The sequence below is a fragment of the Suncus etruscus genome, chromosome 13 (assembly GCF_024139225.1).
Source record: "Suncus etruscus isolate mSunEtr1 chromosome 13, mSunEtr1.pri.cur, whole genome shotgun sequence".
NCBI lineage: Eukaryota > Metazoa > Chordata > Mammalia > Eulipotyphla > Soricidae > Suncus > Suncus etruscus.
The window spans coordinates 71,827,866-71,855,576 of NC_064860.1; the positions used below are offsets into that span (position 1 = coordinate 71,827,866).

At 33.5% G+C, this 27,711-nt stretch overlaps 1 protein-coding gene and 1 non-coding gene across 3 annotated transcripts in view; one reads left to right on the forward strand and one right to left on the reverse strand.

Annotated features, from left to right (window-relative positions):
• CADM2 (cell adhesion molecule 2) overlaps positions 1–27,711 on the forward strand; it is a 1,096,781-nt gene that overhangs the window by 497,000 nt on the left and 572,070 nt on the right. The gene's annotated exons all lie outside the window — the stretch shown is intronic.
• Positions 25,766–25,825, reverse strand: LOC126026930 (U7 small nuclear RNA). The gene has a single exon (XR_007502116.1). It is a non-coding gene; the product is annotated as a U7 small nuclear RNA (small nuclear RNA).

Consider the following 27,711-nt stretch of genomic DNA (forward strand, 5'->3'; position numbering starts at 1 on the left):
TGTTCTCATAATTAAAAATAAAAAATTAATTAAAAATAATGTAAATAAATACAATGTAAATAATATACAGATAAATATGTCAAATAAAATCATATATATATATATACACATTTATTTGTTTCTTTTAGCACGTAAACAAGGTTGTCATTCTTTAAAACAGTGATTTCTAAAGAATGTTAATTAAAGGGGCTGCAGAGATAGTATAAGGGTTAAGCACTTAGTTGGCATGCAGCTGAACTCAGTTCCATACTGACAAGGCAGAAGTCACTAGGCATTGTCACAAATGACCCATGAGCACAGAACCTGAAGTAAAACCTGAGCACTACTGGGCATGACTTCCAAGATCACTGAAGTAAAATAAAATATGTATGAAAGTTAAATAGAGGGTTTCTCTTTACACCTATAGGATTCTTCAGCTTAATCAGTGGAACCATTACAAGACATTTGACATATTGCTGGCATATATTAACGATTCCATTTATGTCATAATTTTTTATGCTGGTCAAATGACTTCGTGTTTATGTGCCATGCTATAAATGTTAATTAGTTTTCTGGTCAATAAAATGTTAGTATGTACCATTGAGCTTCCTACATATCAGGCTAACAACTCTTGGAGTGCAAAGATTTCTCAGGTGTCTGTTAAGAAAATAACTACCATGATCAGTAATAATTAACATAGAACAAAATTAATATTATTTCTTTTGATTTAGTTACTACATTTGAAAATTTTGGGGTACTCCCAGCTTTGTGATTAAAGCCATTCCTAATAAATGTTGAGGTTCAGAGACAGAGGGAGGTCGCAGGGAATCAAATTCAGGTCTCTAGAGTGCAAAACATGCACCCAGACCATTGAATTTTCTTTCTCTCTGTTCCAAGAATAGAGGTTTTTGGAGTTTTGTCCTGGCATCCTTCTGCTCTTTGCTCGTGGTTCAATGTTAGTGAGGCTCAGAGGACCAAATGTTATGCCAGGGTTCAAACCCAGTAGCTGCATACATGGCAATTGCCAAACTACTTGTAATATCTCTCTGACTGCAAAGAAGGTGCATTCACTTCTGTGAAAAATAACAAAGAATACCAGAGAGATTCTGATTAAAGACATAGTTTGTTCTTTAGGTGTAATTTTGGCACTAGATTGTATTGGAAAGTTAGAGACCATATTCAGTTATTTAATATTGGCATAGAAATATGGAAGGTAGAAGAATCCAGGTATTCAGTACTTTCAGCTGAGGTTGCCTCCATTATCTGATTATATAGGCGAGTACTATTTTTTCTATGCTAGTGTAGAACTGATGTTTTCTCTTTCCTCTTTATCAGATTTTTTTTTATCATTGGTTGTTTATGTTCTATTACATTCCATATGGAACAATAGTATAATTAAATTCGACAAGAATAATGAATTGAGAATGATTGTATGGAAACATTTTAGGAAGACTGGGATTTTTATATTGAGGAATTTCATGAGATTCATCCAGGATGGTATGCCAGTAGACAAGAGGACCTTCATGAAAACAATCAATGAAGGTCTTAGATACATTCGCTGAATGTAACTTTTTTAATTGTCCTTCCTGTTTTCTCAACTAAAGGCCATATGGCTTCCCATTCGAGGAATCCCTTCTATTCTAGTGGAACCACAAGTGACAATGTCATATATGAGGATTCATGGTATGAAATTAGGGAGTCAACTATTAGGAAGGGAGCTACAAGAAAACAGGGTTACAATAGTACCACAGTGAAAAATAAAAGTTGAAAACTACTGATGGAGAATAAGCAGAAATATTTAGTAAGGTATTACGGTTTTATAAAATTAGACATTATATTTTAAAAGCTAAAATTATCCATAATGACAGACACTCAAAATGATTTTAAGCACTATATTTAGTCATTTAAATAACTCAAGAGGATCAGAGGTATAGTACCACGGGTTGGAATTTGCACATTAGCTCTGGGCATGGTCAGATGCCATTCAAAATAAAAGGGAACAACAACAAAAAAAGGTACTCAGATGATAAAAATATTTTAAAAATAAAAATTACATTTGTAATGGAAATTTAAGAATTAGGCACTGTTTGTAGTCGTTATTTTTCTAAATGGATCATTAGTATTACTTCATTACTTTAATTAAATTCAATTGAGTTTATTAAATTGCTGAGCTAAAATATTCATATTGGGTGGCTATTATATTAATTGCATGTGAGGTATTTAAAAAGAGAAAAATAAAAGAAAGCTGAATTTCTGCCTATCATCTAAATAGGCACAATAATGAGTCATTAAAAAAATATTGTGCACATATTGTCTGTATTTAATCTAATTATAGACTAAATCATATGATTCATTAATCTATTGAGATGACTATTTTTCATTAGAAATATGATTCAACATACCTGACAATCTGAAAAATAAATTATATCCGTTTAGTAAGGTTGTATATTACATTGGCAAACTATTTCAAGGCGGAACTTCTTAAAAAATATCTATAAATAGAGGGGTAGTAATACAATGGAAATATTTGTTTCATTCCATACTATTGAAGAAGGTAAATTAACCTTATTAATTAATTAAATTAAGCAGTATATATGCTGAAGAAATAATTCTCTGCTAAAAATAAAGCTATATAGAAAGACTGAGCAATAGTTTGGTGAATAGAGCCTTGCATGTAGCCAGCCCAGATTCAATTCCTGGAGCCACATCTGGTCCTTCAAACCTGTCAGAAGTGGTACCTAGTCAGTAGTAAGTTTGTGTAACAGAGTGTGGCATTAAAACCAAGTGTTGACAGGTGTCTGACAGCTTTCTTTTAAAGTAAAACTTTAATTTCAGTGCTTATACACATATACACATATTTACGCCTACGCATACATGCATTATTGTGTACAGAGGACCCATTCTTCATTGTGTTGGTAGGGTACCAAAGAATATGGCTGCCATGTTCTTTGTTACTGTATTTTTAGGACACATGGAATCAAAAACATGACCTCATGTTTGCATATTTTGCCACTGTGTTACAGAGACATTTTTTAAATTTTTATTTTTGGTAAATGGTTATAATAGTGTTAGTCTTTAATATTGATACAAAGTTAATTCACCTGCCCATACCAAAGTTCCTGTGTCTCTGTATTTTGCATTATCTTTTGTCACTGAGACTATTAATTCTAAAGCTTGGGTTGACAACTCATTTAGATGACCAAGAAAGAAGGAGGGTTTTGTTGTTTGATGGGCATATTTTAAGGTGAGAGGTGACTATAATTAGTGATACTCATAGTGCTCATGGCTCTACTTTTAGGAATTATCTCTAATAATGTTCTTGAGAACACATGGAAGATTGAGATTTGAACCTATGTAAATTGTATGCAAGGCAAGCACTTTTAAACTATGTAGTATTTATACAAATACTGGCATTATTTTAATGTTATGTCTCTAAAAACTACTGCGTAAGTTTTAGCTGCCATTCTCTACTAGATTTCCAGTAGTCTACCTCCCTATTTTATACATTCCATAAAACATAAAAAATTTAGATATACATTTATAACAACAAATATTTGAATTATAGGTAAGTACTTGCTGATACATCTGCTTTTTGGAGCAGAATCTCAGGTCTGAGAGTTAGTCTTTTTCTCTATATTGCAGTATTCAGAATGGCCACATCAGAAAAACATTTCAGTAATAATCTAGTTCTGCTAATGTGAATTGAAGCATGAGCTTAATTAGGATTGTTACCTAGTGATATAGCCATTATGAACGTTTTTCTCAAACTTCGAGGTGTATCAACCACCTGTTTCTTTATTATTCATAATGACTTAATAATATTAATTTGCTTTTCAGTGACTGGCATGACTTTTATACATTGTAGTATTATCATTTAAGGTAATGTATTGTTAATAGTCTTTTGCCTCAATTTTGCTGTTATATATGTACATGTGCAATCTTTAATTGAAGAGTATGAAAGAGCTTCTCCTATATATATTATCTAATTCCATATGATCCTGAAGCTCCTGTTAGAAAGACATCAAAAGTACAAAGCAATGTTGTATAGTTTTAAGGGTATGATGTTAACCAAACAATAAATGAGAATGATGTAATGAGTTCAAATGTTTTTGAAGCATACAGTACATTCTAACAATCTTTTATTTTAATTTTAATTTTTATCATTTGTATTGAAACCAATGTATATTACAAGTCCATACAGTACATTCTAACAATCTTTTATTTTAATTTTTATCATTTGTATTGAAACCAATGTATATTACAAGTCTCTCACAGTTATATTTAAGATACATAGTGACAGTGAATTAGGACAATTTCCACCATCAATGTTGACCTTCTTCCACTCCCAGACTTTTAAGTGTTATCTAAATACTGGACTAAATTTTTAGCTTACATTCTTCTGTGTGATGAAGATATATTGGACTAATTGTACAATAAATGGGTCAATAGTCTAACTTCTGAATAATTTAACAGACATGCTATCTGGGTCTACCTCCAGGAATCACTTCAATGTTATTAGCCAAATAATATAATTTTGAGCTATTTTAGGGATAATTATTTTGAAAACAGTTGGAAAATATACAACTAGCAGCAGAATGTTGCTATTTCAAAATATTATTTAGGGACTATTGCACTGGTGAAGAGAGGTGTTCTTTTTATGACTAAAACCCAACTACAAACATGTTTGTAATTATGGTGCTTAAATAAAGTTATTATTTTTAAAGAAGTTATTTAGAAATATTTATATATTGAACCCATTGTAAGTATTCTATAAGTTATTCTTCTCATTTTAATTATTGGTAAAATTAAATGAAAGCTCTTTATAGTATAGTTTTTAATAATTTCATGATCAGATAGAACTTTAATTTATTTAGACAACTTTTTCCTAGACCTTTGACAGTGCTTTTCTATGGCCTCAAATATTGTAGGTCAAAGACCAGCATATTAAGTACTTAATTGCTCTTCAGAAATCTAATGATTCACTGTAAAATATGTTACAATTTTGAACATATTTAATTTTGTACAGGAAATAGACATTTAAATTAGAATATACCTTCTGCTTCAGTTGCCTAGATGATGTGTGCCTTGTTGAATTCTTAAAAATTATGTGCCAGCAACTATATATATAACATCCCTAGAAATATGAATGTGGTAATATAATGAATGAACAAGATTTTTTTAGTTACAAAATTTTGTGGGCCTAAGTGGCTTTGGGATTTGTTACTTTATTTCATCTTCACAAGTGGGTAAAAGGATTGACCAGAAAATGAAATAAAAGTGGGAACTTATCTATTTCCTTGGGTAAGAAGCAACCCAGGGAATTTAGTTAATGCACAGTCAATTTAATATGGGATGAACCCTGTAATGTTTTATTGAAATGAAACTTTCATTTTCCTAATGCCTTGAAATTACATGATCATTTGAGGAACTCGAAAGGTAAAGATGCCTCATGATGAGGAAAAAAGAGATGGAGTAAATAAGAATTACTAGCTATCACCAAAGCAAAATTACTAGTAAGAAAAATATGTTATAATAGAAAAGCTAATTAATACTTCCAAAATGCCCGTTCTATGCAATTTTTATACATATTTTACTCACCTCTGACTGCACAAAATATGCTTGAATTATTTTTTAGCAGAACTGTGGAAAAGATAGCTATTGGGTGGAGATCCCCCTAGATAGAGGATAAACAACATAAGAAAATTCACATAAACTGAGATATAAAGAAAAACTAAATCACTCAGGTTGCCAGGTTGTATTAACTGCTCCATATAATTTTATTACATCAAATCCTGACAAAATCTTTCAAAGATGATATTGCTATTTGCTGATGTACAGATGACATGAATAACAGGCTCAAATAGATGAAATATTTTTTTTATGTTATATGAGGAAAAGTCACATTTATCTGTGTTCCCAAACTGCCTAATTTCTTATAGCATATACCAATCCTGCTTTGGATTTTTCTTTGTTGTCAATTATGTAAGAAAAAATTTCTGGCATAAATCAATTTAAGAATATATTTGTCAGGGTGTATTATATGGGAGACCTATTCTAATTACTTAACTAGGTGGCATCATCATAGGAAATAAAATAATTTATTGTTTTACCATTAACTTTGATATATAAATATGGGGAAAGGAGTTTTTATGCAAAATTTTAGTTGAATTTAGAATGCAAACACATTTTAGTTGTTATCTTGGCTTTTGGGGGGAAATGGGGCACACCCAGGGGCACTCAGGAATTACTATTGGCTTTGAGTTTAGATATCATGCCTGGCAGGCTCAGAGGACCATATGAAATGCCAGGAATCAAACCCGGATTTGCCCCGATTCATCAGCATGCAAGGCAAACACACTACTGCTGTGTTTATCACTCCAACCCCTGTTATCTTGTTTTATTTTACTTTTTATTTTGCATATACACAGTTGGAGTAGAGGCTGGCATTATTTTAGAATTAATTTATTAATTATGGTAATGAAAAATTACAAAGTAGATGAGAGATAGTAATATAGATAAGGCATTTGCCATGCAGGTATCAGACTTACTTTAAATCCCTGTCACTTTATCACACACACACATACACATACACACACACACACACACACACACACACACACACACACAGTCCTCAGAAATGCCAGGAGTTATTCCTAGGCAACAGGGCTAGGAGCTAGTCCTAAGAACCTCTGAGTTGTTCTAAAAAATAGTGTGTGTGTGTGTGTGTGTGTGTGTGTGTGTTTACTCTCTGTGCATTTTCTTTGTGTGTTTTCTCTCTGATCAATTTTGAGCTTGAGTCATTTTGCATCTTAGGAGAGATTGCCCAATTTGTATATAAGAGGTAATAACAACATAGAAATGTCAATAGCCATGTTATCAATAACTGCTTAGTATTTATTTGTTCTTATTTTCTATTATTTTCAAGAATTATTTTAGGAACCATGGTTTATGACACTGTCAATTATAGGGTTGTGCACATAACACAGTTTCTAACCATACTCTTTCCCAGATTGTCCACTTTTCTCTATCATTGTCCTAGTGCCCCTCCAACCTAATTCCAACCTTCTGTCCCTTCCCTGTGGTAAGCTTCAAATAAAAAATAGCTTACAGTTTAATTTGCCTTTGGGCAGTTGTTATATATCGCTTATGTTTCTTCTCTTCATATCCCACATATAAATGAGATTATTTTGTTTCTCTCCACTTGTCTAACTTTTTTCATTTTTTTTACTCAGCATGATACTTTATAGATACATCTACATTGCAGCCAATTGCAAGAATTTTACCTTTTCTTATATTTGAGTAGTTGTCCATTTTGTATATGTGTCATGGATTCTTTATCCAATAACCTGTTTCTAGGTTTTAATTGTTTTCAGATTTTGGCTACTGTGAATAGTGCTGCAGTGAACATAGGAGTAAAAAGGTCCTTTATGTTTAGAAACTTGGAGTAAGTTCCTAAGTAGAGGAATGCTGGATCATATGGGAGTTTGGTTTTCAATTTTCTTTGAGAAGTTTCCATACTGTTTTCCCAAAAGATTGTACTGTACCAGTTCACATTCCCAGTAGCAATGAATGATGGTCCCTTATCTCTCTTTTTTTGTTTGTTTGTTTTTTTCCACGTGATGTGTGCCACTATCACTGGTGAAAGTTGATATATTATATTTTGATAATTGTTCTGATTTGCATTTTCATGATGGTAGATGATGAGCAATTTTCATATACATTTGGACATACATTATTTTCATGTCATTAAGTATGTTTCAGTTTGTCATTTATCACACAATCATTTTATGGGTTTGTCTTTATTTAATTGTAAAAATTAGCAGTGCTTTATATGTCTTGTATATTAACTCTCCTTTTAAATGACTGATGTGCAAATATTCTTTCTAGGTCTGTGTAGTAATTTTTATTCTGGTTATTCTTTTGTTCTAGTGCAGAAGATTTTTAGTTTAATGTAGTTCTATTTGTTTACTTTTGCTACTCTTTGCTTGGCCAATGTTAGAGTCATTAAAATTACCTCTTGCTGCAAAGTCATGGAATTTTCTACCTATGTTTTCCTCATGTAATTTGTGGATTCATGAGGTCTTAATCCATTTTGGTTTGACATTTTTACATGATGTTACAAACAGACATGAGTTCATTTTAATGCATTTGTCTAAACTGTTATTCCCAACTCCATTTATTTAAGAGGCTTTTCTTTATTCCACTTCATACTTTTTCTTTTTTTCTTGAAGATTAAACATCTACATTCCTGAGATGTCTCTGAACTCTCAATTATATGTCCAATTCTAGTTCATTTGTTTGAGGTTTTGTCCTTATTCAATTACCACATGTTTTAAGTACAGATTGAACTTGGGGAGAGAGATGATATTGTGAGTTTTAGCTCCAATGGCATATACATTAATCTTAAGGTAATTGATATATACTTATATATATCATACATATGTAATATAGAGATAATACAATCCACAGCAATTTCCATGGCATAAATTTTATATAATGGTAAACATTTCATATATTGTATGTGACAGTCTACCCAAAATAACTGATAAACATGTGATCAAAATTCATAAAATTTTGCAAAAACATTATAAGATTCATCATCATTGAGATAAGACATTGCTCACATTTATAGACAGTAATTTTTATCTTATTCATATATTTATGCTTCAGTTTTATCAATCTAAATGTGTATTTATTTAAATGAGTAGCTTTCTATGTTTTATAGAGCCTATTAAAAGCATTATCATTAATATGATGGCTAAAACTACTAGAATAATTCCATTAAATCAGAAAGAGTAATTAATTCTATTTTTTGCTGATTGCCATACATAAACATGGGACATGAGGGCTAAGAAGAATTTTATCCATAGTATTAAAGTATATTATTCTTGATAATTTTAAGTAAAAGTACTTTGCATTCAAATAACAATGTCATTTTTCTTTGTTGTTTGTTTTAGGATTCTGAGGTGCACTTGACTATTACAGATTAATTCTGGGACTGCGCTAAGGGAATACTCGTGGCGGTACTCAGGCTATCATACAGGGTTCTGGGGATCAAATCCAGACTGAACTTTGTACAACATATGTGCTTTAGCCAGAGTACTATCCCTCTGCATAACAATTTCTATAAAGTATATTTAATTCTTGTGCTATCCTTCCCATTACAATACGACAACATTCATTTTTCTTTGAACTATTCAAATATTATTCTTTTTTCACTTTTCTGACTTTTGTGGGGGGGGGGGAGTTGCACTCCTGGCAGTGCTCTGGATTTACTCCTGGCTCTGCACTCAGAAATTGCTCCTGGCAGGCTCAGGGGACCATATGGGATGCCAGGAATCAAACCCAGATTCATCAGGGAGTGGCCATGTGCAAGGCAGACACTCTACTGCTGTGCTATCAGTCCGGCCACCCTGACTTTTGAACTAAAAATTAATTGATGAAAATTCTTAATCTATTACTAGTCTTTGATAGTTGAGAAGAAAAACTGTACTTCAAAAAGAAGTCCAAATAAATATACAATGCAAAAAATACACAGAGATCAGTGAACCAATATAAGTTGTTTTCCCTACTGGGCAATTCCATTTGTTACAAGTGTAAAAAGAACAAGTATAAAGGAAAATTTGACTCATTATCATGCATGTTTGGAACATTAACTCTGTTTTTATAATTTTATTAAAATTAATGTTTTAAAATTTATTAATTCTCAATGCACATTTAATATTATCTTGGTTTCATTACTGAATCAGGAGATATGGAAAAAATTTTAATGCATTAATACTACTGAGGCTGTATGGCCAACAAATATAATTCCGAAGAATAAATCACATGCTATCATTCACTGCATGTTAGGTTCATTTTCCAAAACTCTATAAATTACCTCGACACTAGATTTTTGTTTGCTTGTTTGTTTGTTTTTGGCTTTTTGGGGCCACATTCGGCGGTGCTCAGGTGTTATTCCGGACTATCTGCTCAGATATAGCTCCTGGCAGGCACGGGGGACCATATGGAACCATATGGGACACCGAAATTTGAACCAAACACCTTAGGTCCTGGGTCAGCTGCTTGCAAGGCAAACACTGCTGCACTATGTCTCCGGCCCCTTGACACTAGATTTTATTAAATAGTGGTTGTTTCCAGGATTTTTGAAGTGGTCTGGCTTCCTTAATATAAAATGATCTGTCAATGCCATCTTGATTGAATTTACCTTATAATATAGTTTATTAAATAATTTTGTTTAAAGCATTGTGATTTAAGAATGTATTCGTATTTAACATATATTCATACAATGTTCCAGCACCTATCCTACCACCTGTGTCATAGTCCCTCCAACAATGGTCCCAGAGCAAACCCCATTCTTAGCCCCAGTCTCCAGACTGCCATTATAATCAGCATCTTTTTAAGTTTGTATGTTAAATTTTGGGTGTCATAATTTCATTGTGTGATTCTGTGGTTTGGATATTTCGATCTCTCCTTTAACATCACCAATGCATTCGATTCTCCGTGAACCCTGCCCCCCATTAATTCAGTCCTGTCTTTCTTCTCCTTCACTCAATTTCTTTCTTACTCCTCACTATCCTCTGGGGCCAAGAGTGTTTGAAAGAACCCCATTTAAACCATTGCATTTCTTTATGCAGTTACACTAAATATCACATAAATCCATTGTAATTTATGATGTTGTTTACTTATCCATATGTATTCTCTCAATTCATTCTGTTTATCTCCTTGAATTGATCCTTTCCTTGGAAATTTTCTTGACATTAACAATCCCAGGATGTCAGCATTATGGATAGTTCTGTACATGTTTTCATCTATTTTATTTTTGAGTTGGGGTCAAATTTCAAGGTATTTGAAATATTTGGGGATATGGGGGAGCACAACAGGGTTTTTTGCTAGCTCTTCACTTGGGAACTACTCCTAGTGTTTCTCAGAGAACTTTATGGATGCTAGCCTGAATTCATATTGGGATTGACTGTGTACAAAGCAAGCACCCTACCTGTTGTACTATCTCTCCAGGCTTTTGTTCTTTGTTTTCTGTATGTATGTTTGCTTTGAAACATTTTGTATTGGAGAATCTGATATAATTATGGTAACAGTCTTTTCTTTTCTAAAAAAAATCATTTTTTAGGCTTAAAAAATCTTTTTTATTATCATCATAATAATTTTTTTTGGCCAAAGTGGATTACACATCTTTCACAGTAATATTTTAGGTACATATTAACATTGAATCAGGGGATTCCCATCACCAAAGTTGTCCTCCCTGCACCCCTGTTCCCAGCTTGCATCCCATATCCCCCTCCTTTACCCCCTGGGCTGCTAGTTTATGTGGTCTCCTCTGTGTCTTGCTTGTTGTGGATTGGATATCTATTCTTTTGTCATTGGCTTTGAATTTGGTGTTTAAGTCCGATCATTTTTATTACTACTTAGTGATCATACAACTGTTTGGTCTTAGTACCCTCCATTATTTCCTCCTCAATTTTGAGATGAAGAACAAAATGGGATGGTTCAAGTTATATGATTCTGTTTGAAGAAAAGAAAAGCAATAAAATTGGGTAAAAATATTTTTTGGTAGTTTTTTTTTTTGGGGGGGGTCACACCCGGCAGTGCTCAGGGGTTACTCCTGGCTTCATGCTCAGAAATTGCTCCTGGCAGGCACGGGGGACCATATGGGACGCTGGGATTCGAACCGATGACCTCCTGCATGAAAGGCAAACGCCTTACCTCCATGCTATCTCTCCAGCCCCATAATTTTTATTTTTTTAATTTAACACCATCATTACAAAGTCATTCATACTACCGTAGTTTTTCCACAGATAAATTTGTTTATGACTGAGTTACAGTCATACAATATATAAAAACCTTCACCAGTATGCATTTCACACTAACAAAGTCAATAATTTCCCTCTTACCCTTCCTGATGTCCTCTTCTCTCCCAACCCCTCCTTCCCCTGCTTTTCTCTGGGGCAGGCATTTTACTTCTCTCTCTCTCTCTCTCTCTCTCTCTCTCTCTCTCTCTCTCTCTCTCTCTCTCTCTCTCTCTCTCTTCTCTTCTCTTTCTCTCTCTCCCTCCCTCTCTTCTTTTTCTCTCTCTCCTCTCTCTCTCCCTCCCTCTCTCCTTTTCTGAATTGTGGTATGAACTACTCCTAATGAAGGTGTGTCATGAATGTTCCTTTCACATTAGACACTTCTCTACTCTAACTTCCCTCTCCACTCTTTGTGATAACTGCCTCGCCTTTTAAACCTCATGTCTGTGTTCAAAACCAAAGCCTCCACATACCTACCTATATCTTAAAAATACAATTTTTATAAAATTACATTAGCATTATTTAGTCCAAGCACCAATCAAATTATATTTAAGTAAAAAAGACCATTAAATTGTGGTAGACAGGTACTACAACACATGTACAGGAATTAGTGTAGTAGGTTTGACTTGTAAACCAACTATAATAGTCTTGTAAACTATGATAAAAATTTCAAAGATATGCAAGTATATGAAAACTTTATTGATTGTTAATTAAAATAAAATTAATAAAATCTAAATTTATGAAGCTCACCTCAAGGAGGGGTGAGTGCAGTTAGAACACTGACAAATAGCATGACACTGTTGATGAGTGAGAGAGGTAGAATGCCTGTCTCGAATATAGGCAGGGGGTATGGGTGTAGGGATATGGGGTGCATTGGTGGTGGGAATGTTGACTGGTGAATGGGGGTGTTCTTATTGTGACTGAAACCCAACGACAGTCATGTTTGTAATCACAGTTTTTAAATAAAGATTCAAAAACAAAATCTAAATTTAATTTTACATATACAGCACTCATACTAATATTGTCATTTCACGTCTTTTCACTTATTTTGCAGAAATTTTCATTGGTCATAATTGACACTATTGACTAAATATCATAGAATTAGTATATGGGCAGTATATACAGCAGTAGAGTGGTATGAATAAAAAAGACAAAGATAGGACTGGGGTTATAGTACAGAGGATAGTATACTTTTCTTGCATGGGTTCAATCCTCTGTCATCTCATATGATCTCCTGAGACCATCAGAAGTAATTACTGGAGAGCAGAGTGCAATTTATTGGAGAGCAGCAGTAATTAGTGGAGTGCAGAGCCAAGAATAGCTTCTTATCATTGTTGGTTATGACTGCAAATCAAAAAACTTACAAAATAACCAAAACTCCCACAAAACTAACTAAGTAACTAACTAACTAACTAAATAACTAAATAAATAAATAAATAATAAATGGTCTTATTAAGATATTCTTTATTCCAGAATAGTTTTCTTTTTACCACATCTAGATGTGCTCAGTTTTGACTTATGGCTCCACTCTCAGGAATCTCTTCTGGCAGGACTTGGTGACCATATATGATGTCATGTATTAAATCTAGGTCATCCATGTGTAAGACATATGCCTACCTATTGTACTATCCCTTCCACCCTTTTTGGGGTTATTTTTGTTCTGTAAAATGCAAAACAGAAATAATGATCGGTTTGCCTTTCTGTAACCTCCCATTTAATAGAACAGAGATTAATATCCAAAAATAATAAAAATCTCTCATATGTTCAGCACCCTCAATGTAAGCATAGGAATACAAAGAAGAATCATTTATAATAGTATCCATACACCTTTTTTAAATTCTGTCAAAAATAATCTATTATTAAACAGTGAAGAAATGTCATTCTAATTCTTCCTTTCCTTTGGAAGATGTATTGATTTATAAATTTATGCATGAAAATAATCTCCAAAACATGGATCACTTTACTTCAAGAATCACTACACATGTAGAGACAAAGTATTTAATTTTCTTAAAGCATGCTAGAAAGTGATTGATAACTGGAAGTAATAACTATATCCATAGGAATACATTAAAAAATCAACATCATGAATATGTGGAAGGCCACAGTTATTAAGCAATGATATGTAGTTATAGCATCTATATATTTTCACTCTCCTTGAATTTAAATTGACATCAGCAAAATCAAAATTAATTGCTTATAAACTACTTTCTTGTCAACATAATTACCTTTTACTAACATGAAAAGTAATCATTTATTACATTAAGGAAAACCTATAAATTAAAATGCTCTTTGGTTCAGTTTTCTTTTTTGTAACAGTCATTATAAAAAGAAAGAATAAAAAGGTTTACCCCAGGAGGCATGTTTAACTCTGCACCTACAGGTGATTAATTGGAAATTTTGTGATATTTATGGAAAAAAAGATGATGCATATGTAGTAATACAAAAACTCAATGCAGTGTTTCACAATTTAAAGACTTCTAGCATTAGAAATAACATTTTACATTCAGTAGAGTTCATACTCAATAATAACCTTGAAAACTTGCTCTTATTTATTGCTGCTGAGTTAAGAACAGAGTATCAGAGTAGAAAATGATGACATCAAGGTCACAGCAGGTAGCTTAGGCACATTTAAACTAAAACCTATTTGCTACTCAGTGAACCATACAAGTTATAATTTTTTATATTGCTAAGTATTTAAATGATGTAGAGTTTAAACTGCTATCTTTAGAAAGTAATTTCCAGGACTTTTATCTGTGAGAATTATGATATAAAGGAATGCTGTATTAATTTTAAAATATGTGTAATTTATATTTCTCAGGATTGTGGGATTTTTGAGACAACCATGGTAGAATAATAAAAAGAAATATATACTTTTTGAAACCAACAATGGAATATTTACAAAAATACTTATTGATGTATAACAGTCTATTTTGTGGGTGGGAGCACCTAAGTCATGCTCTAAGGGACTCTAATACTTTGGTTGATTCTGAGATAGGCAGAATGTTGGTTCAATGCAAGGCCCTGAAAATGTGGTGGTGTTTAGGCCTCACAGTGCCCAGGATTACCTGTTCCTACAAGGGGTGTTTGTGGGTCTTTGGGGCTGAACTTTACAATGATGACTCTGGTATCGGGCTTTGAATTGTTATTGGTCATATGCATGAGTCGTAATCCCTTTATATGCTGCCCCCATATAATCTTATTTATAAAATTATGCAATGTGTTTGGGATATGTGTATGGAGAGTTCAGAACTGGTGAAATCAGTTAATCCCAATCTTCACCTGGAGTCAGGCTATGACAGACAATTATGTCTGAGCAATATAAGTGGAGAAGTAAAATGATTTGGGAGGAAATATAAGAGAGGGATGAGATAGAAAAGGAAAAAATCTAAAGGAAACTTGTAACTTCCAGCATAGTAGGGCACAGAAAACTCTAGAAGGGAGTCTGATACAAGAAGTTTTGTGAAACCATTCTTAGCTGGGATGCAGACAACTCCAAGATGGAGTTTTTGAATCTGTTTTATGTTTATAGTGTTCGTGCTGTCTGTTATACTCCAAGTACTTTTTTCTTAGGCTAAGTATCATTACTAGGGGCATGTCAAAGTAGAATTTAAAATCTTGGATTTTTGTTTGTTTGTTGTTCCTATCAGTCCTGATATTCCTAGCCATCAATGATGTCCAGACAAGATCTTAATCTGAAGGATGGCTTTCTTTTTCAGAATGTGTCTTACCTCTTCAAATATTTCTTGGTAGTTTTAAGAAGTTTTTGTTCCTCTACAAACTCACTATAAAACAGCTTCCTTCACTGAATGTCTTAGATATATATACATTTTTTCTAAATAAAGAAGAAATTTTAAAAGCTTTGGAGGAAAAGATTATTAATTTTCTCGTTCAGGCATAAATATCTAATGAAATACATCTTAATTTTATGTCTACTGTTACTTGAAATAGTTGTAAAATATAACAGTTATTATTTTGCTTAATATCATACATTCTAGTTCCACCTAAACTTGCAATGAACTGCATGATTTTATCTTTTCTTACACTTACATAGAGTCCCATCGTTTAAATATATATATATATATATATATCAATAATTTTGTATCTTTTTATGTCTTTTTAGTCATTAATTTATTTCATATTCTGGCTATTATACTAAGCTATTTAGTCAACGACTTTGTGCATTTGTTTTTCCAAATTAATATTTTTGCATTTTGGGTGCAAATGTCAATAAATGAGATCATTGGTCCTATGGGAGTTTTGTCCCACTTTCTAATCTTACTCACAGTATGGAGAAATCTCCATACTGCTTTTTATAGAGAATGAACCAATTATAATTCAATTTATATGGACTCAGAAAACTCCTGGAAGAGTCAAAACTATGTTGATAAAATTAACACTAGATATTTTTTTAATTCTAAATTATACTCTAAACCTATAGCAATTAAAATTTAGATAAAGATAGACTTTCAGCAAAACTTAACAGAATGGAGAATTCACAGATAAACACTAGATTTAAGACTAATCTATGATGACTAATGAAGTGCATCAATGTCTCTTCAACAAATGATATTTGGAAAACTGGATAGCTATATGCTATGAAAGCGTAAAAGTGAAGTCATATCTCATATGACAGAAGTTCATTTCAAATGTACTAAAGACTTTGAGAATAGTGCAGAATTAATACAATATGGATATAAAAAATATACTAGTCATCAAGTGTGGATATTTACTGAGGGCTGCTGCCTGCAGCTTACTATCTGCAATTATCAACCTGTTCATGCCAACCCTGGAATGAACAGGTCAGCAGAAGGAACATCACAAATGAAACAAATGGAGTCACTGAGAAGTTGCATAAGGCCAATGGGGTTGAATAGCTTCTTGGATCTTACTGTGTCAGCAAAGCAAAACTGAGCTTCTTTCCTTGCCACTGTGTTTTAGCCAGAGTTAATAGAACAAAGGGCAAAGGATGATGGGCTGGCTTACTAAGTGTCCTTATGTTAATAATATTAGGTGGGTCCCTAATCAAAGGGGTAATATTTTTTACAATGCAAAAAAGTGTTTAAGGAGGTAAAGAAAAGCAGTGTTCTAAGAATCAAATACAGGTGTTTACAATTCCTCCTTTTCTATTTGTTTAAAAAGATCCATGGATGGGTTAGATATAGGATAGGAATCAGCAGACGAAGTAATCTGTCCCTGGGTAGCAGTCAAGTAGGCATAATTTCCTGCAGCTGCTGATCGGAGAAACGGGTCAAAGATCATTCTTTGAGCCAGGTCCCACTTGAAAAAGCAGATTCATGTGGACAGTCCAGTTGCAAGTGATCTAATAATATTAATCTTAACGGAAAAGGGGGAGAGAGGAGGAGAATGACTCTTCAAGGCCTAAAGAAAGGTGTTAGGATAGAGAAAAGGATTTGCATACAATCCGGACAGACACATACACTCCACACATGACACATATGATATGCTGCAGTTGGTTGAAGGACCAAGGGCCTTGCATAAAACAACTTTTGTGTGTGTGTGATTTGTTTTGGGTTTTTGGGCCACACCCGGTGATGCTCAGGGATTACTCATGGCTCTAAGCTCAGTAATCAATCTTGGCTCGGGGAACCATATGGGACACCGGGGATGGAATCCAGGTCCATCCTGGGTCATGCACGTGTAAGGCAAATGCCCTATCGCTGTGCTATAGCTCTGGCACATGCATAAAACATCTATGTTAGAAGAAAGGCAGTAGGCACTGGCATCTGGGTTGGACGCTGCTCGGAGTCTTCAGTTCGCTTCCCTTCTTTTTCTGGTTCTCCACTGCCTTGGGAGGCTTCAACTGGGCGAGGCTGAGAGATGAATCATTGGAACCTATGTTGATGAGGAGCCTAGTAGCTGCCTTTTACTGGCACACCACCAGGTCTGTGTACATTAGCAGCTTCTGCACATTTTTTTTTTCCTTTCACAATATCAAACTCCAGAGTTTCCCCCATCTCTAACACTGCACAAAACTTTCCTGGAGTTGTTTCTCTTCAGAGCTGTCTGGTGATCAAAGAAATTCTCTTTAGTGTCATTCCTGTTAATCTGTAACCATTCCAAACATTGAGTCATTTATCAGTACTTCTGACTTGGATTACTATCACCGGATTATACATCTCTGCATTACTCATCCCTTCAGGTTCAGTACCAGCCTGGAAAAGTCTTCTAGAAGAGTGAGAGGGGTTGGAGTGAGAGGGGCAGCAGGCATTTTCCTTGCAAGGGTTTGATTCCCGGTATCATAGATGGTCTCCCCAGCTTGCAAGGAGCGACTTCTGAGGACAGAAGCAGGAGTAACTCCTGAGCGCCACCCGGTGTGGCCCCAAAACAAAACAAAAAATGTAGGTAGGAGAAATAAAAACTTATTTTAAATTTCTTTTAAAAGAACCTGTTTATATAGCAAAATAAAATAGTTTTGTCTTAATATGTCAAATGTCAGTCAGGTAGTTGTGTAATTTATACAATGAGGCAAATATTTAAATAGTAAAATTAACTTGTTTATATTATATTGAATTTATTTAGAAGCCTGGAGAGCTCAGAATTGGTACTACCATTATTCTGTAAATTAATGACAAAATTGTTATAATTGAAATAGATTCATAAATTTAGCATATGTTCCTGTTTTAAAATATTTAAGTTAATTTTTCATAATTTTCATAATTTATATAATATAATGTATTAACATTATTAGTTTAGAGAAAAAATAACATAAAATTTAATCTAAATTTTAAAACTTATGTGAAGATACACTAAACATTTAATGAAAGATAAGTGGTGTTAAACTAGCTAATATGTATCTGGCACCTTTATTTACAAAATTTTGTAAATTTTGTAATTTACAAAACTCATATGGTCCTGGATGCATTGCCATAAGTAATTCCTGAGTGCAAAGCCAGGAGTATTATGGTAACTTCTGTGGGTGTAAACAAACAAACAAAGATATACCATTATTTTTTTTTTTTTTTGGTTTTTTGGCCACACCCGTTTGATGCTCAGGGGTTACTCCTGGCTAAGCGCTCAGAAATTGCCCCTGGCTTGCGGGGACCATATGGGACGCTGGGGGATCGAACCGTGGTCCTGATCCTTGGCTAGCGCTTGCAAGGCAGACACCTTACCTCTAGCGCCACCTCGCCAGCCCCAAGATATACCATTATTCAAAGAGCTCTCAAATTATCAAATGCCACATAATTTTTATACTCGTAGCTTAAAGCCTGTATAAAATAAAATATTATGTATAAAATAAAATATACTAAATTATAATTCTGAAATTCAATTTCAGAATAAGACAATAGGATTTATTTTATTAATTAGCAAGTAATACATAGTTATTGTGTAATAAATAAATTGGATAACACATGTATATGTAATGCATAGCTTGTCAGATTTTTTTATTTTATGCTGCATAATTTGCCTAAAAATATCTATTGTTGAATCTAACCCTGATTCTTGAATGCACACTGACTTCAAACTCACATTTTATGCTTCTTATATCTGGCTTTGCATCTTATAGCATATGTGATAAATAGAATTTTAAAAAAGTTAATTTAAAGAAACAAGTTTATTCAAACATTTTTAAATTCTAAGTAATTAAAAAGTCAATTTATTATAATACTAATTTCATCCCACATTCTGCTTAATGTAAAGGTTGCTGTGTTAAAACAAAGCACTAATTTCAGACATACTAATAAAATAACTAAGTATTTATGATGTGTTTTTAGAATAAATAACTTGTAAGTATAATACACATTCTAAGTTTTTAAATAATTAATCGTTGCTTTTCTTTAATAAAAATTAGCTCTAATTTTTAAAGAAAAAATAATTTTGTACAAATGTTTTTTTGTTTACAGATTAACAGTAAAATTAAGATTTCCATTTAAAAATCACATCTAGGGAGACAAAGATTTATTTATTTTTTAATTTTCAGTGAAATTTTATTTCACTGAATTTTACATGATTTTAAGTAAAAACATTTAAAATATGTATTGAGTTATATAATCTGAAATTTGCATCAATGTCTTTTATAGATGTTTTACATGCTGGATTATTGATTTTTGGTACATTTTCAAAGCAAGAATAGGTTTTTGACTTACATTCTAGCAAAGCATATTAATACAAATATGAATATGTATCAACTCTACCTATTATCATGGAACAGCTCTTATGTAAGCTTCATGACATTCTTAATGAAATGGATACATTGAACTTATTCGAATATGTAAACTCTAGTATTAAGTCAAAATATAAAAAGAAAGTAAGAAAAGTTAAAAAAAAAAGTAAAAAAATGTTAAGGGAATGTAAATATACTTTTAGTTTAACTTGAGCCTATTTCTGTAATTATGGATTATCTTTAATGGAAAATAAATTTGTATCATAGTTTTCCAACTTAAAATATCTCAGCTGTAAAAATTAATGAAGGAATATAGTTTAAAAGCATATGAGCATATATGGCATAAATAACTCTAAAGATCTATTTTAGACATCAGGAAGTTTATTAAATTTTGTAAATAACTTTATATGCCTTCTTTGTTTTTTTTTCTGGCAATATACAAGTTATAATTACATAATATAGGGCCAGAGCAGTGGCTTAATAATTCTTAGCCATTTAAAATGTAGATTAATGGTAAAGCACAGGCCATATAATCCCTGAGTTTCATTCCTATCACTGTTAAAAATGTTAACTGCAAGTTCTAGCCTACTATTATATAAATGACATCAGCCATTTAAAGAGGTAAATATTTGTCATATATAATCATTAAATCTACTTGACTATTCAGAGAATGTTCTCTAGATGTATAATCAATTAATTTTTGATAAGGAGGCAAGAAATGCCAGATGGGGCAAAGAAAGCCTCTTCAACTAAGTGGTGTTGGGACAAATGGTCATCCACATGTAAAAAATGTAAAGTCAGACCTCCATATAATACCACATACAAAGGTCAAATCCAAATGGATTAAAGACTTTGATATCAGACCTGAAACTATAAGGTATATAGAACAATACATAGGTAAAACACTCCATGACATTAAGACTGAAGGCATCTTCAAGGAGGAAACAGCACTCTTCAAACAAGTGGAAACACAGATAAATAGATAGGACTATATTAGGCTAAGAAGTTTCTGCACCTCAAAGGAAATAGTGACAAGAAAACAAAGGCCACCCAGGGAATGGGAGAAACTATTCACCAATATCATCAGATAAGGAGCTATTATCTAAGATATACAAGTTAATAACAATCTTAACAAGAAAAACATTTAACCCCATCAAAAATAAGAAATGAACAGACTCTTCCTTAAAGAAGAAATACAGATGGGCAAAAGGCACATAAAAAAGTGCTCCACTTCACTGATTATCAGAGAGATGCAAATTAAAACAACAATGAGGTACCATCTCATACAACAGAGACTGGCACACATCACAAAGATGAAGAACAATCAGTGCTGGAGAGAATGTAGAGAGAAAGGAACTCTCATTCACTGCTGGTGGAAATGTCTAGTCTAGCCTTTCTGGAAAACAGTATGACATTGAGCTCCCATATGATCCAGCAATACTACTCATAAGGATATACTCTAGAAACACAAAAACATAATACAATGCCCTTCACATACCCATGTTCATTGAAGCTCTATTTAATCTGGAAACAACTCAGATGCCCAACAACCGGTAAGTATCTAAAGAAACTGTGGCATATATACGCAATGAAATACCATGCAGCTGACAGGAAAAATGAAGCCATGCAATTTTTCTATACATGGATGGACATGGAAACTCTTATGTTGAGTGAAATGAGTCAGAGGGAAAAAGATAGACATAGTATAGTCTCCCTCATCTGTAGTATTTAAAAACAATAAAAGTCAGCATGGTAATAATACCCAGAGATAATAGAGATGAGGTTTGAAAGGACTAGCCCATGATACAAAGCTTACCACAAAGATTGGTATGTGCAGTTAGAGAAATAACTACACCAACAACTATCATGACATTGGTAGTGAATGAGAGAAATAGAATGCCTGTCTTGAAGATAGGCAGGGGTTGGTAAAGGAGGTAAATGGGTAGTATTGATGGCAGAAATTTTTCCTGTTGAAGGAGAGTGTTATGACTTGTTATGACTGAATCTCAATACAAATATGTGTGTAACCAAGATGCTTAAATACTTATTTTTTAATAGACTACTTTTAGGAAATATTGACTGTCTTCTATTTTAAGAAATAATAATATATCATTTTATGTCTATAGTGAGAGGAGCATGGTAAAATAAATTATAAAAGTAACTCTTAATTTATTAAAATCATTATAATTAAAATAGGCTTTACTGAATTTTTTCTTATTCTTTTTTGCTTGTTTGTTTGTTTTGGGGCCACACCTGGTGATGCTCAGGGATTACTCCTGGCTATGTGCTCAGAAATTTTTCCTGGCTTGGGGGGCCAGATGGGACATCAGGGATCAAACCGACGTCTGCCCTGGGTCAGCGCATGCCAGGCAAAGCCTTACCGCTGCGCTATCACTCAGACCCTCCTATTCTTAATATATATGAAAGCAAGACATTTTCTGTTTTTGTTTAGTTTTGAGGGGCCACATCCGGTGATGCTCAGGGGTTACTCCTAGCTATGCGCTCATAATTTGCTCCTGGCTTGGAGGACCATATGGGATACCTGAGGATCGAACAATGGTCTGTCCTAGGCTAGTACCAGCAAGGCAGCTGCTCTACCGCTCCCCACCACCACTCTGGCTCTGAGAAAGCAAGATTTTTTCCAAAGAGATTGTATGAAAAGAAATATTCTTTTAAAAAAGGATATTACTATAATTTTCATTAATCTGACATTTTATTTATTATTACAACTTATTTGAATTATCTATTATCATTTGAGGTTACATTGGTATTTTCGCAGAAGAAATAATATAGTGAAGTAGGGAGTTGGTATTGGCAAAGCAATAAGTGTATCATGTGAGAAAAGGACAGAATTGACAAAGAAAAAAGGGAAAAGTAAAAAAGAGGTACCATATAGGATATTACTTGGTACTATACTATTTATCTGTAGTGTTTGTATGAAAAAAGAAATGAACTGATGGCAATGAAGGATAATAGATGGAAGGTGAGGAGCCAGAGCAATAGCACAGCTGTTGGGTGTTTGCCTTGCAAGCAGAATGACCTGGGATGGACCTGGGTTTATCCCCAGCATCACCATATGGTCCCACCGAGCCTGCCAGGATTTCTGAGCACAGAGCCTTGAGTAACTCCTGAGTGCTACTAGGTGTGGCCCCAAACAAAAACAAACAAAAAAGGAGGAAAAAAATAAATGGAAGATTAGATGGAATGAAACCAATAGTTATAAAACTATTATCATTATCTATTCTATAATAAATACAAATTAACTGTTACTAATCAGTTCCATTTTTATGACTTCGCTAAATTTTACTTTCTCAAGTAATATTAGTCGAATTCACAGTCTGATCAATTAATAAAATCCATATATATTTTAATTCAATAGAGACATAAAGTAAATTTATTTAGAATTTTTTTCAACAAACTAAGTGGTCTCAAGCTTTTTCATTTCAGTTTCAAAGTTACCAACTGAGTTGAAAAAATTCTTTCCTGGAACATAGATTGTTCCCTTAGTAGTGTATTCAGTTGTATTCCTAAAATCCTGGTGATGCAACAGAAAAAGGTTATTGAAATAAACTATGAACATAGCCCATAAACTCTGAACATAGTATGCTTGTTGAAGGAGGAGAATGAAACATTACTAAGGAATAATGGGAGAGCCAGAGAACATATTGCCTGACTGAATAGAAGATGCAAGTTGTATTTCTTTTATAATGAAAGGGTGAGCATTTGATTCCAGGGATGGGTATTATGTGATCTTTCACTGGGAAACTCAATTTATCTACATTGAATTGAGTTCCTTGTTTACCATTTTTAGTACCAAGTGGAAAGTATCATAGTGAGATTTTCAAGTGATACAGACAACGGGAGAATACTTAGTATGAAAATATGGGGGCCAGAGAATATCGTATTATTATTATTGTAGGTTAACAATTTTATCGTTGAGACAGGAGTTAAGGCTGTGAGCCTCATAGAACCTAATGGGAAATGTGGGTACCTTCAGCTGAATCCTGTGGATTAGTATTTTGTTGGAAGTAGAAGCATTGTGGCTTTTTTGCTTGTTTGTTTTGGTTTGGTTTGGTTGGTTTTTGTGTCACACCCAGCAACGTTCAGGAGTTATTCCTGGCTCTTCGTTCAGAAATCGCTCCTGGCAGGCTCGGGGGACCAGATGGGATGACGGGATTCGAACCACCGAATGCAAGGCAAACACCCTACCTCCATGCTCTCTCTCTGGTCCCCATTGTGGCTTTCTTAAATCTAATTACTAGCTGGCCTAAGCCTACAAGCCTATTATGGTTAGATGTCAGGTTGGTCATTGTTCTCAGTCCCTGGACACAAAGTTGCCTAATTTAAGTACAAAAACAAAAAAATGCCAACATTTCCTGAGGTTTTAGTTTAGGTTTTTCACCCAGCATCGCAACTACTTCTCTCCATGATTTTATTGAGATGCTCAAGGAAGGAATATCATCACACGTTAAAAAAAAAAAAAAAAAAAAAAAACTTTGCCACAGCAACCCAGCACAGGGTGTTAAGTTGGCAATTAAAGTTAAGTAAACTGTCAGATGAAAAAATCTTAATTATACTTCCTTCATTCTGACTTTATGTCTTTTCATTTTGCTAGAGTCCCAACAAAGGTATCTTTGGGCATGCTGTTCTAAGTGATTCAGCCTCCACCAGGTCCCAGAGGAATCAGCTTTGCTCACCTGTACTCAGGAATCTGGCCATTGACTGTCTTGTCTGCTGGGTTGCTGCTGTGAGCAAATTTAAACATTTAGATTTCTTGTTCAACCCTCGAATTTGTGCCTTTCTGGCAGCAAATAAAAAAAAAAAAGTCTCATGAGCATATCCCAGTGTGAGACCCAGATTTCGCTTAACCTGATAGATTTTACAAGTTACACTTTTTTTATGGAAAGTGCCATTTAAATGCTTATGGCAAATTTCATTTCAGAAAGCAATAAATCCTCACATCTAACAACATAAATGCGCGAAGATGGCATGTTCATTTCTCTGAAAAATCATGAGTTGGAGGATTTAGGTGTTGTAGTTTTTATTATTTATTCTTGAATGGGAGTATTTTTGCATTTTTAATTACATTGAAATTGACAAATGGAGACAAATGTAGTTTTTCTAGAATCTGAAACAAGCTTACTCAGTTATGCCCTATCCTTCTTAAAGTAATCTTAAAAGAAAAGAAGTAACAGAGTTGGAATTGTTTCTTTCATTAGTTCCTGGTTTATTTTATAGATTTAATTCTTACCCCTACTACTAGCAGAATTATCACTGAAATTGTTGTTTAAAAGTTTATTTAGTATTAATTATTTTTATAGATCTAGATTACGCAATTCAGTTTTCTCTTATGATGAGAGCCTTTTGGACTTAGAGCTTTCTTTGTATTGTTTTTGAGGACTACCATTTCTGATATAGCCTAGTTTGTAAATTTGAGTATAAAATATAAACACTAATTTTATAGCACAAAGAAAGGTATTGAGATGAGAAGCTACCTCAATGATCAGCGAGCACATTGTTCCTGCATTTTTCATAGATCCAAAGTAAAATGCCTGGTGTTTCCTGTTCTCCAGAGCACTGTTTAGTGTAAGATCCATTGAATCTTATAGCATGATGGTAGAAACGTCTCAAAATGGACTATGGCCCAATGAGCACTTCTTGAAAGATGCAAAAAAAGGAAAAAAAGAAAAAGGAAAAAAGAAAAAGAAAAAAGGTAATAAAAGATAGATGAAATATAATTTGAAGTGGAATATAAAACAACAACACAACAACCAAAGTGTAAGGAGGTCTCACAGGAATTAATTATATCTCTAGTATTTTTGTTTGTTTGTTTGTTTGTTTTTGTTGTTGTTTTTAGGTGGGCTTTCCGGTGGAGACCAGAAGGCCTGCTGGACAAATTCTAAGAGCTGTAACACTTTTATGGATTAAGATTGTTTACCAGTAGGGGTATGTTTCCTTCCTGGCCTCTAGCCTCTTCTCATAAGTGCTATGAGGAGATCTTAGCTCCTAGATCAAGTCTGTCCAATGGCTTTATTCTGTCTTTGGATGTGGCTTACTTATTGGAATGTATATTGTATGCATAGTTAGTGGCAAAACTTCTACCTTGGTTTATGTTGCTATAACTATGAGTACTATTTAAAATATTTTAAAAATATTTTTGAGATTGTAGACAGAGTACCAGTGGTCACAAAACTTGCTTTTCAGGGACAAGTGTTATAGTACATCAGGTAGAGTGTTTGCCCCTGCCTGAGACTGACCTGGTTTCAATCCCCATTATCTCAGATGATCTCTGAATAAAAGCAATGAATATTTCCTGATTGTAATGTGAGGAGTAATACCTGAGCATTTTTAGGTGTGGCCCCCACACCAAAAATAAATACATAGGCAACTTGCCTTTCATGTGCGAACCCTCCGTTTGAACTTGAGAACAGCATACAGTTCTCTAAGAACTACTGTAAGTGATCCCTGAGCCAGACCTGGTATAAATTCTTTGAACACAGCTGGAATTAGCTCAGAAACAAATATAAAAAAGTCCTGTTTTCAATGAAAAATAATAGTCCAGTTAAGCATTCTACACATCACAGAATTGACAAAAATCATAATAACATCATTTAAAGAGGATAGTCCCAATTTGTACAAGAGTAGGCTAAAATATGATCTTTGTGTAATTGATTCTATATGGGCCAATATTCTAACTCATGTTGAAGAATAAATAATAGGCCTTATTAAAATGGCTTAGTTTTGAATGGAAGTTTCTTGAGAATCAATTTTAAATTGAAAAAAAAAAAACCCTCAACTCAGTTTTTTACCTTTTTTATCTGAATTTGTTTTATTTTGTTTTATTTTATATTCTTGCTTCCAAGCTCTGCTTAGTAGGTCAGAAACCACAATAGGTAATGATAAATCATTCAGTTGGTGGACTCAGTGCTCTGGACCTAAAAACATAGTCATATTCTGCAATTTCTTGGACCTATTTGACTATTGGACCTATTTGCAATGTTCAGGGGTCCTGCAAAGGTTTAAGTAGTGAATGCTACAGAGGCCACATAGTATCAGAGATTGGACATAAATAGCTAGGAAAAAGTGGCCCTAACATTATAACATATTCTGGACCACAGTACTATAATATTTAAATTTAAAGTTAAAAATTTAAATTCTCACATTTTGAAATATCATGGTGAAACATAGTTTTACAATGTGGCTCTCATACATTTTCTACATGCCAATTTTGCTATTCAACTTAAATTTGTATAAAAATAGTATCATTTGACAAATAAATTCAGAGGTCTTCTTAAACATGACACAATCTCCTAAAACATAGAAATTGTTATTTTTCTTTAAATTGATTTCAGAAAGGATAATGCCTGGCTTAGAAAATTGACTTCATAATTTCTTATATGCAGCACTGTCTCAGACATAAAATTGATCTCTAGGTGACCTTGAGGTTTATGTACTTAAAAGGTAAGAAACAAAACCCAAGACTTAGACATGGCTATACTACACAGAAAAGAAATTGAGGTGACACATTAAGCCATCATTCCCATTGAGGACTGTATTGACATACTGCATTATTTTAATCTTAATTAAAAATAATTGTGCTGTGTGTGTGCTTTCTTAGCCTTTAATTAACATAAGCTCTTCAAAACCAAAGTGGCAGCATAATAATGCATTCATAATTTATAGTATAAATGGTAGCCCTAGGGAAAATGCATTGCTATAATTCCCTTGTAGGTCTCTGCTGATGTCGTGATGCCTATGAGAACGCCAATCAAATAGAGGATGAACAGGGAGAAAGAAAGCTTT